This window comes from Primulina huaijiensis, chromosome 2 (assembly GCF_012295235.1).
Source record: "Primulina huaijiensis isolate GDHJ02 chromosome 2, ASM1229523v2, whole genome shotgun sequence".
In the NCBI taxonomy this organism is placed as follows: Eukaryota; Viridiplantae; Streptophyta; class Magnoliopsida; order Lamiales; family Gesneriaceae; genus Primulina; species Primulina huaijiensis.
The window spans coordinates 11,694,891-11,707,052 of NC_133307.1; positions in this window are offsets into that span (position 1 = coordinate 11,694,891).

Genomic DNA, 12,162 nt, shown 5'->3' on the forward strand with positions numbered 1-12,162 from the left:
CCACAAAGTTAAAACTTTGATAAGTTTGATTTTTGGAAACAAAGCTAAAGCCTTGAAAAGTTGAGAGAAAACTCAAAAAACTTTGATAAACTCAATAATAATCTCAATTGTTCCAATTTTCGTCCATAATATTGTGTACAAATCTAAAAGATCCTCAAAATCAAGTTACCAAGATAATTAGGATTCTTAACAAGGAAACTAGATTGTCTTCTCGCAGCAGGCGCGCTCGGGCGGCAGAATTTGACCGCTCGAGCACCAGGTCTTCTAGCTATTCGCGCTCGGGCGGTAGAAAATGACCGCTCGAGCGCCGAGTGTTCTGGAAATCACCTCTTGGTCAGTACGTTTGGCGCTCGGGCGGTAGTATTTTACCGCTCGGGCGCGGGTCATTCTGGATGTTTTCTTCGTTCATCACTGAAATGGTGTTCTTATGACTCCCAAACTTACTCCCATGAATCACGAACCCTTCAGCACTCTGCACCTTGCTTGTAAGTCCTTCTTTATTGCTCATAAGCCCTTGTAGTGCCTCTTTGAATTTCTTTAGCCGTCCTCTCGTGATTGGTCCCTCCGGCAACTCTAAAAGATCCCACGCTTTCCTTGGAGCTTGACCACCCGTGTTCGCATCATCGGTATCCAATACCCAAGAAGTAGAGTTAATTGAAATGTTTACTTCAATATAGAACATACCATTTCCAGAACTCTTCTGGGCAAGATATTCCCTGCAGTTACGCCTCCAATGTCCAGGCTTCTTGCAGTGATGACAGATGTCAACAGTCTTGTCAGCCTTCACTGGTGTGGATGCGACTACGGGACCCGGAGTCTGCCTCTTCAAGGGAACGCTCTTCTTGGGATGTTGGAAAGAATGCTTCTTTCCCTTCCCAGGTGGACCGGTCTTCGTACCAGATGAAGAGCCCACAAAAAGAACCGGCTTCTCTTTCTTGATGGTGGACTCAAAGGTCACAAGCATATTCACCAACTCCTCAAGGGTCGGCTCCATTTTGTTCATGTTGAAGTTCACCACAAAAGGATCAAATGAGCTAGGCAATGACAACAGCAACACGTCGGTGGTCAACTCCGAAGGCAAAATCAGATCCATGCCAAAGAGCTTATCCACGAGCCCAATCATCTTTAGGCCATGCTCATGGACCGAGGCCCCGTCTCGCATGCGCAAAGTGATTAGCTCCTTGACGGTAGCATGCCTAAGAGGCCGAGTTTGCTCAACAAAGAGCTCCTTGAGGTGCAAATGAATGTCAGCAGCACTCTTTGCATCCTCAAAACGCCTCTGCAGCTCATCGTTCATAGAAGCCTGCATATAACACTTGGCCTTCAAGTCATGGTCACACCAATCCTTGTAGGTCTGCAATTCCTCAGGAGTGCAGCCAGTCGGAGCCTCAACAGGGGGCGACTCAGTAAGTGTATATGCAATCCTTTCCGAGTTCAAGACGATCTTTAGGTTTCTTAGCCAAGTGAGATAATAATTAGGTCCAGTTAATATGTGTTTTTCGAGTATGGCAGAAAGCGGATTGCGAATTGAAGACATTGTCAAATTTTGTACTGAAAATAAAACAGATAAATGTTAATGACTATTTTAAAATATTTAGTAAGATATAAAGTATGGACTTTTACTTCATAAATTTTCGCTCCCACTGTTTTGACATTTTCACTACCCTCTAGTGAAAACGGGAAACATCTTTCCTCAGTAGGTACGTCAGGTCCAATTAGCGAATTATGATCCCGAATAATATCAGCCAATCATAATCCCTAAAAGGTAGTTTCCCATTGCATCACAATGCAACCCTTAACGTAAACTTTTGTCTCACGTTTGATTAGGACCCAATAATATGAAGTCGTTCATCTTTACGTGTCAAGCCTTACCCATCGATGTTGAACCTTAATGGACGGTCGCCATGAGTTCCCTCAATAATATGAGCCGAATTCATGGGAGTTCCACGTAGTTTACATCGCCATGTCAATGGATGTCACAGCTTTCCGGCACCCAGGCCCCCCACAATAATATGAGCCGAGCCCCGAGTACGGGTAGCGTTCATCATGCACCCATTGTCAATGGAAGACATGGAAATTATAAACAAATTTATAATTCCTCTTATCGGGCTTGATATTAATTTTGAATCTTATTCAAAATGAGGGTTTTTAATTTTGATAGGTCTCATCATTAATTTTATTTAAAAAACTCGCCATGTTTGATCGTATGTTTGTCGGATTCATGCAACTTTGTTATTATCATAATAATAACGCAAATACTCATTATTTATAACATATCATGCATCTATTATAAACAGTAAACAAACAAGGATGATCAATCGCCCCAACACTAATGGCCCGTGTGAAGCTCACACGGGCCTAGGTCCAATCCTAGGGAAATGCATGAGATGCAAATGCAACTATTACATTAGCTTCCAATATTTACATGTCTTCGTTCTTCATAATCATCATGGCCACCATCTTCCAATCTTGATCATCCACTATACTAATATTTACAAATAAATATCCATGGCAAATAGGGATACATCTCATGGGGTGGGAACAGGCCATAAACCAAGCCCACTTTAAATTTGATAATTATTACAATCATTCAACACAAAATATCCTAGCATACACCTAGCAAATTGGGCTTGGGCTTTTGATCATCCTTCATGCATAATATCACATATCATACACCATCAATTAATTATCACAATAATTAATTGATCCAATATTATATATCTTGATACAATCTCTAACTGCAACGATTATAAACTAAATTAACAAAGTATACAAACACCTTTGTCTACTTTCCAATTAATTTATTTGTAACCGAATTTCTTGTAAATCACAATTTACTATAAATAATTAAAGTCCAACTTCAATTATTTATTTTATGAGAAAATGTTTGCAACTTTTGTAATTTTAAACTTAAGGGCCCAAAAACTTATTTTTCACCAAAAACATTTTGGCCCATTTAAAATTCACAAATATGTTAACCATCCAATGGCCCAACAACTCAAGGCTCATGACACTTTGATATTTCAAAACACCTTTTGAAAACCCTATTCGTCATCGCCGTCGCCGGATTCCGGCCAACCAAAATTTTTTTTTTTATTTTTCAATAGGGGGATTCGGGCAGCCCCTCAGGCTGCCCTAGCTGCCCGAAATGGGCAGCCCCTCGGGCAGCCCGAGCTGCCCGAAATGGGCAGCAACTTGCTGCTTGAAATTACACCAAAAATGGCCTTGATTTTTGTTGCAAAAACTCACCTCATGCGGTTAGAAATCGATCTCAACATAATATCATGTATATGCTACACAAAAACTAGTACCCTTAGCTCATGATACCACTAGAAAGGAAAATCTTGAAAAATTTGAACACCAAGTACTAGTGTGCAACATATACAAACACACAACTATGACATTCATAGGGTGTTGAGAAATCGTTACCTATCAATCACAATGGATTGATGATGGCTCCAACCAAGTTGTAAACAACTTGGCTCTTGAAAGGATGAACTTCTACAAGCTTCCTTTGAACACTCCTTGTTCAAAAATCAAGACCACCACCAACTAGGAAGATCCCCTCATATTTTGCACTAGAAAAATATGAGGATTTTTCAAGGAGAAGTGAGAGTTTCCTCAACAAAATGAAGAACAAAATTTTGGAGAGAAAAATGTGCTAAGTTTCGGCCAAGAGAGTGTAGAATGGGAGTGAATGAGTTGTCTTGGTGCTTAAAAAAGTTGAGACTACTTTTTGCATGCCATGCAATAATTTATTCAAAAGTATTCCCCAACTCTTCACCTCCCTAGCATGCATATCAAGTGGGCTTGCAACATTTACTAAGGGCACATGGACTTTTAAATTGTCTCAAACATATTTGAGCCTAATTAAACTTTACTTGATTTTACGATCAAGCCCACTAGGTAATAATTATTTCCAATTGGGCTCTACAAGGCCCAATGTTATTTAATTAATTCAATACTTGAATTAATTTAATTATTTAGACTCTACTAGGCCCACTAGTGTTTAATTAATTCAACACTTAAATTAATTTAATTTAGTCCATAATAATGTTTATGAAAATCACAATTTTCAAATACATTATTCACTTGGCCTACTTTTAATTTATGAACGCTTTCATAAATTAAAATTTACATTTTTCCCTCATAGAAGTCATACTTATATTTTTCCTTACACCTATAAACTCATTTATAAGCCGTTCAACACATTGAACTATTTTACTTCTCAACGGGATCTAGAAAGCTAGCACTTGTGTGGCCCTCAATGGTTCATTGATACAACTAGCCGTGGGTTCACATCTCCATGTGATTCGGACTAAACATGTCCTTATATGAGCATAACCCAATTGTTCCATTCTAATTTATCAACTCCTTGATAATAAGAACGTCAGAACTCAAGTCTGATATTACCCAACCAATCATATTAAACGCCTAGGAGCATCGCTTACATGATTCCCTAGGTATCAAATGATAGTGCCTGCAAGACCCATTCAATTATGGTTAGCGTACAGTACGGTCCCTTCAACTCATATCTCCCGACCGATTCGACAGCCATTGGTTTATCGAGAGCTGTCAATGAATCGATACTATGTGTCATGTCGTAGTTGCATCGATGGTGTAATCTAAGAAACCCCTTTCTTAATTACCACCATATTCTGATCAGAGATTTCAAACTACACATACATGAGAACACATAGGATATCCATACCCAAAGGTAAACGGTGAATCACCGACTACAATGCATCGACTCCTATATGTTTCGACAGAACACCCAACCTCGCCACCTGATGACCCCTTTAGAGTCGGTGAACAAGTCAAAGTGTAATTCTAGCACATAGAGTCTCAATGTTGTCCCGGGTCATAAGGCCTAATGGTGTACAACCATAAACTAGGACTTTTCCACTCGATAAGTGAGAACCACTTGGAAAGTCCTTTATGGAGGGTTGTTCAGTGCACTCTACAAGGAGCACCTATCTGCATTCTCGGACATCACAATGTCCCCTACCAATGAAACATGGTACTCACATCGCAGATACTAGTCTCAAACTCGAGCGGCCTATACCCTTCTTAGTGGCGGCTGAATCGACTAGGAACCGTTTAGAATATACAGTATTACAAATATGAGTTTCATGATACTCATCATATGAGCATCTCATATTCTTTCTACTATTTGTATATTCAAGGGCTTTATCTATGCAACTAGCATGGGTATACAGATAAAGAGGCGCCAAAATAATAATTTCAAATATTATTAAAATAAAGACTGTTCATACATAGAGTTTAAACATGAACCCTCGGCCAACACTTGGCTCGACGGGCACCTACTCTAACAGTTCTATGATTAAAAAACCTATGTTGTAGTATTTGCAGAGAAGTGAGATCGCATTGGTTGAGGAAGGTACGATCGTTCGACTTTCAGCCTTAGTTATTTGACCGACTTTGATTGACAGAATTAAGCATGAGCAACAGTTGGATACCCTTTTGTTGGATTTGAGAGCAAAGGTAGAGAAGAAGGGGAATTCTGAGTTTGGATTGAACAGTGATGGCCTGATTATATTTCAAGGGCGTATTTGTGTTCCTGTTGGTGATGCTATTCGTCGTGATGTTTTGATGGACGCTCATACTGCACCTTATTCAGTTCATCCAGGTGGCACCAAGATGTATCAAGATCTTCGTCGATTGTATTGGTGGCCAGGTATGAAGAAAGATATGGCATCATTTATTTCTGAATGCTTGACTTTTCAGCAGGTAAAGATTGAGCACCAATGACCGCGGGCTTATTGCAATCCTTACTTATACCGCAATGGAAGTGGAAACACATCACTATGGATTTTGTTGTTGGGTTTCCAAGAACTCAGAAGGGCTATAATTCTGTTTGGGTGATCGTGGATCGATTGACCAAGTCATCACATTTTCTCCCTGTCAAGATGAAATATTCTATGACTCAATATGCGGAGACCCAAGTCCAAGAGATTGCAAGACTTCATGGGATACCCGTGTCGATTGTCTCAGATCGTGATACAAGGTTTACATCTGAGTTTTGGAAGAGTCTCCATAGAGCTTTGGGTACAAAGTTGGCCTTTAGCACATCCTATCATCTTCAAAGCGATGGGCAATCAGAGAGAGTTATACAGATTTTGGAGGATATGTTGAGGACCTGTACTATTGACTTTCCTGCTAGTTGGGATTCAAAGTTACCTCTTCTCGAGTTCACATATAATAACAGCTACCAATCATCGATTGGCATGGCACCATATGAAGCATTATATGGTAGGAAGTGTAGATCACCTTTATATTGGGACGAAGTAGGAGAAAGGAATATGTTGGTACCCGAGTTGGTTCAACAAGTACATATACATGACTTGGCTTGAAACATGGCTATAGCAATGGCAATGAACAATGAATAATACTATCTTCAATGAACAATAGTTAACAAAGCAATATAGATGGTATTTCATGGCATGAATTAAAGAAAAGGAATTGATAGTTCTGTGACCTGTGACCTGTGGATAGTATCTCTTTGATATATAAATATATCAAAACTGTGACAGATACTCATAATCATGAAATTGGCCAATGCCATGCATGTAATAACTATCATTCCTTGGCTTCAATTCTAGGAAATTTCATTGAAAAATTTAACAAATACTTGGTAGGCAACAATAGAGTACTAGCTCCTTATCAATGAATTCAATGGTATTCTTGGATCAATGAACAAATAACAATACATACATCAATAATATAACAATGAAAGGAGCTAGACATCAATAAACATGGCTTATATACATATATATCATGTGAGCATTGAAGGAAAAGCTTCTACTTACTACCCACAAGCAATATGATTGCTAAGGAAACCTTGAATGAATTCCTACAACAAAATACATGAATTCAACCATTAATCATCACCAACAATCAAAGGAATCAATCAAACCAACTTAAACTTTCAATACCTCAAACCCTTCTCAACTCCAAAATACAAAGTTCTTACCTTGTAGCTTGAAATCTAAGGCAGGAGACACTAAGAAATCAACTATGATCCTTGTACTTGAAATGGAGAATTGAAGGAGAGAAAATCTTTGAGGGAAAAAGGCAATAAACGATCCAAGGAAGAGGAAAGAAGAAGAAATGGGTAGAAGCCTCTAGAATTGTGATTATAAGCCTTCAATATTTCCAAAAAAAATGTGTTTTCTATGCCATAGACACGGACCCTGTGCCCCCCTTCGTGTGTGGGTCCGTGTACACACTGGAAATCACACATTGCTTGGCAAGACCCAGACCCCATGTAGGGGTCCGTGTATCGGCTCGTGTACCCACTGTACAAGGGCCAAAACTATACGTTTTCTTCCGAATTAGCCTAAGTGGTAAACATGAAAGTTGTAGCCCTATGTCTTTTCTTGCATCTCCAATTAGCCTCATGTCATTCGAAGGTCTGAGTAAAAATTTATGCTCATTCTTCCATCATGTGTCAGTGCAAGAACAAAGATACACACGACACACTTTGGGCCACTTTTGGCTCGTCTTCCCTAATGATTTGAACAAAACTCAAAACATGAAAGTTATAGTCTTATACCTTATCTTTCTAATTGAATTGTCCTCACATCAATTGGATCAATATACAAACATTATACTAAAAACCACAACTACTGCCATATTTTTCATACCGTTTCTGCACTACCATTTCCTATTTGGCTCAAGATCAACTTTCTATTCTACCCATTCATTTCCATAAACAACACTAACCATAAACACAACTCCAATCAATAACCATAAACAATAACCATATTTAATCATCCCAATAAACATATCCATAACCAATAACCATTAAAATATCTTTAAGCATACCTTATCACAAGAAATCATGAATTACACCATCAACAATAACATGATAAAAGGTCGGGATATTACAATCTCCCCTCCTTATAAAAATTTCATCCTCGAAATTTTCTTACCGTCAAATAAACTCGGATAACGATGTTTCATCTCCTCGTCCGGTTCCCACGTGGCCTCTTCAATCCTCCAAAGAACTTTGACAATACCAATCTCTTTGTTTCTCAACACTTTAAATTTGCGATTAAGAATTTGAATCGGCATTTCTCCGTAGCTTAGGTTAGGCAAAAGATCCAATGACTTGTACCAAAGAACATGAGATGGGTCTCTAATCTTATCAAGAATCTCAAACGACCCAATGTATCGAGAACTTAGTTTACCTTTCTAGCCAAATCGCATAACTCCCTTGAGAGGAGTTAACTTATTGAAAACATGGTCACCAACTTCAAATGCCAAAGGTCGTCGTCTCACATCGGTATAACTTTTCTGTTTAGACTGAGCGGTCTTCATTTTCTCTTGGATCAAAGCCACAACATCTGTTTTCTGTTGAACCAACTCCGGGCTCAACGTCTTCCTTTCACCTACCTCTTCCCAATATAAAGGAGATCGGTACTTCCTTCCATATAAAGCTTCATAAGGTGCCATGCCGATTGAAAACTAGAGCTGTTGTTATAAGTGAACTTGACAAGAGGTAATTTGAAATCCCAACTACCAGGAAAATCAATGGTGCAAGCCCTTAACATATCTTCAAGAATTTGGATAACCCTTTTTGATTGTTCGTCGCTTTGAGGATGGTAGGCGGTACTAAAAGCTAAGTTCGTTCCCATTGCTCAATGTAAACTGTTCCAAACTCTGAGGTAAACCTTGGATCACGATCTGAAACTATCGATACCGGTATCCCATGAAGTCTCACAATTTCCTGAATATAAGCTTCAGCATATTGATTCATAGAATATGTCGTCTTGACAAGAAGAAAATGTGATGACTTGGTCAATCGATCCACGATCACCCAAATAGAATTGAAACCATTCCGAGTCCTTGGTAACCCAACAACGAAATCCATAGTGATGTGTTCCCACTTCTATTGCGATATAGGTAAGGATTGCAACAATCCTGCCGGTCTCTGATACTCAATCTTAACCTGCTGACAGGTTAGACATTCAGAAACAAATAACATAATATCTTTCTTCATACCTGGCCACCAGTAAAGACGTCGGAGATCTTGATACATCTTGGAACTGCCAGGGTAAACCGAATATGGAGCTGTATGCGCTTCAATAAGAACATCTTTTCGAATGTCATCTCCCAAAGGAACACATATCCTACCTCGAAAAGTCAACAAACCATCCTGATTCAACCCAAACTCAGAAACTCCTGTTAGATCGCTCCTTCCTTTTAACTCCATCAACTGATCATCGGACTGTTGTACCTTCAAAATTCTGTCAACCAAAGTTTAGCGGAGAACTAATGCAGATAATTGAGCTATTGAACCTGGAAATACAGAGGTTATTTCATTCATTTGCAAATCAAGTAACAAAGGTTTTGAAATTATAGAGCCCAATAAGGAACTCGACTTGTGACTCAAAGCATCTACAACCACATTAGCTTTACCAGGATGATAGCTAATGGTACAACCATAGTCTTTCACCAATTCCAACCATCTCCGTTGCCGCATATTCAATTATTTCTGCAAAAACAAATACCTCAAAATTTTGTGATCTGTAAATATTTTACATTTCTCACAATAAAGATGTTAGAGTAGGTGCAAGTCGAGCCAACTGTTGGACGAGTGTTCACAATGAAACTCTATGCATAAACAGTCTTTATTTTAATACTATTTGAAATTATTGTTTTGGCACTTCTTTAACTGTATACCCATGAAAGTTGTATAGATAAAGTTCTTGAATATACAAATAGTAGAAAGAATATGAGATTCTCATATGATGAGTATCATGAAACTCATATTTGGAATACTGTATATTCAAAACAGTTTCTAGTCGATTCAGCCGCCGCTAAGAAGGATATAGGCCGCTCGAGTTTGAGACTAGTATCTGCGATGTGAGTACCATGTTTCATTGATAGGGGACATTGTGATGTCCGAGAATACAGATAGGTGCTCGTTGTAGAGTGCACTAAACAACCCTCCATAAAGGACTTTCCAAGAGGTTCTCACTTATCGAGTGGAAACGTCCTAGTTTATGGTTGTACACCATTAGTCTTTATGACCCGGGACAACATTGAGACTCTATGTGTTAGAATTGCACTTTGACTTGTTTACCAACTCATATGGGGTCATCAGGTGGTAAGGTTGGGTGTTTTGTCGAAACATATAGGAGTCGATGCATTGTAGTCGGGGATTTACCGCTTACCTTCGGGTATGGATATCATATGTGTATGTAGTATGAAATCTCTGATCAGAGTATGGTGGTAATTATGAAAGGGGTTTCATAGATTACACCATCGATGCGACTACGACATGACACATAGTATCGACTCATTGACAAGTCTCGATACACCAATGGTTGTCGAATCGGTCGGGATATATGAGATAAAGGGACCGTACTGTACGCTAACCATAATTGAATGGTTCTTGCAGGCACTATCATTTGATACCTAGGGAATCATGTAAGCGATGCTGTTAGGCATTTAACATGATTGGTAGGGTACTATCAGACTTGAGTTCTGACGTTCTTATTATCAAGGAGTTGATAAGTAAGAATGGAGCAATTGGGGTATGCTCAAATAAGGACATGTTTAGTCCCGAATCACATGGAGATGTGAACCCACGACTAGTTGTATCAATGAACCATTGAGGGCCACACAAGTACTAGCTTTCTAGATCCCGTTGATAAGTAAAATAGTTCAATGTGTTGAACGGCTTATAAAGGAGTTTATAAGCGTAAGGAAAAAATAGAAGTATGACTTCTATGAGAGAAATGTAACTTTTAATTTGTGGAAGTGTTCCGAAATTAAAAGTTGACCAAATAAATAATGTATTTGAAAATTGTGATTTTCATAAACATTATTATGGACTAAATTAAATTAATTCAGATGTTGAATTAATTAAACACTAGTTGACCTAGTAGAGTCCAAATAATTAAATTAATTCAAGTGTTGAATTAATTAAATACCATTGGGTCTTGTAGAGCCCAATTAGAATAATTATTTAACTAGTGGGCTTGAGTAAATTCAAGTTAGATTTAATTGGTCTCAAATTTGTTTGAGACAATTTAAATAAAAGTTTATGTGCCTTGTAATTGTTACAAGCCCAAGTAGAAGACACGCAAGGGAGGTGAAGGGTTGGAGGCAACTTTTTGCAATATCCAAGGCATGACATGCACATGCTCAACTCAAAAAACATTCCTCCCTTCTCTCCACACACATCTTGGCCGAAATTTTCTTCTTTTTCTTAAAAAAAATTTTGCTTCTTCATTTGATTAAATAAAAGCAAACTTCTCAAAGAAAATGCCTTACATTTTCTAGTGAAAGTATAAGGTGGATTTAGCTTGTTGGTGGTGGGCTTGATTTTGAGCAAGGAGTGCTCAAGGGAGGCTTGAAGATTAGTCTACCATTCAAGAGCTAAGGTGTTTAACATCATAGTTGGAGCCATCATCAATCTCAAGAGATTGATAGGTAAAATTCTAAACACCCTATGTATGACATTTGTGTGTTTTCGTATTTGCTATACATTATAGCATTGAGCTGTTCGGTTTTTTGATTGTTCTTTTTGAAACAAATTTTTGAAACTTCCGTTGCGCACCGGCACCTTAATCGATCCTCTTTCAAAAGATAGTGCCGCCGAATCTTTAAGGCAAAAACCACAGCCACCAACTCCAAATCATGAGTAGGATAATTCTTCTCATATTCCATCAACTAACGAGAATCATACGCTATCACCTTCCCACGCTGTTGTGACTTTGATTGTTGCACTCCCAATAGCAGGTTGTCCGCAAGTAGTATAATTCGATGAGTCCAATATCGTATCCACAGGGAAGCTACGGTAATTACAAGTCCACTACAATGTCTTTTTGTTTTTTTTTCTTTTAATTGTTTGAATCTTTAATTGGTAATTTTTAGTTGTTCAAATTTTAATTTAAGTAGTTGAGATTAGAGGATCCACTCTTGATATTTTAATAAAGTTAACATTAATGAACATTATTGAAATCCACTTAATAAAATGGTTCCAACATATTAAATAATCATATTTATATTATGTTATATACTATTTTCTTATAAGTATAAAATATATATCAAAACTTATAAATGTTTTCAAGTATTTATTGTGCTATATATATTTGTAAACACTAAATCAAGGTTCCCACTTTAAAT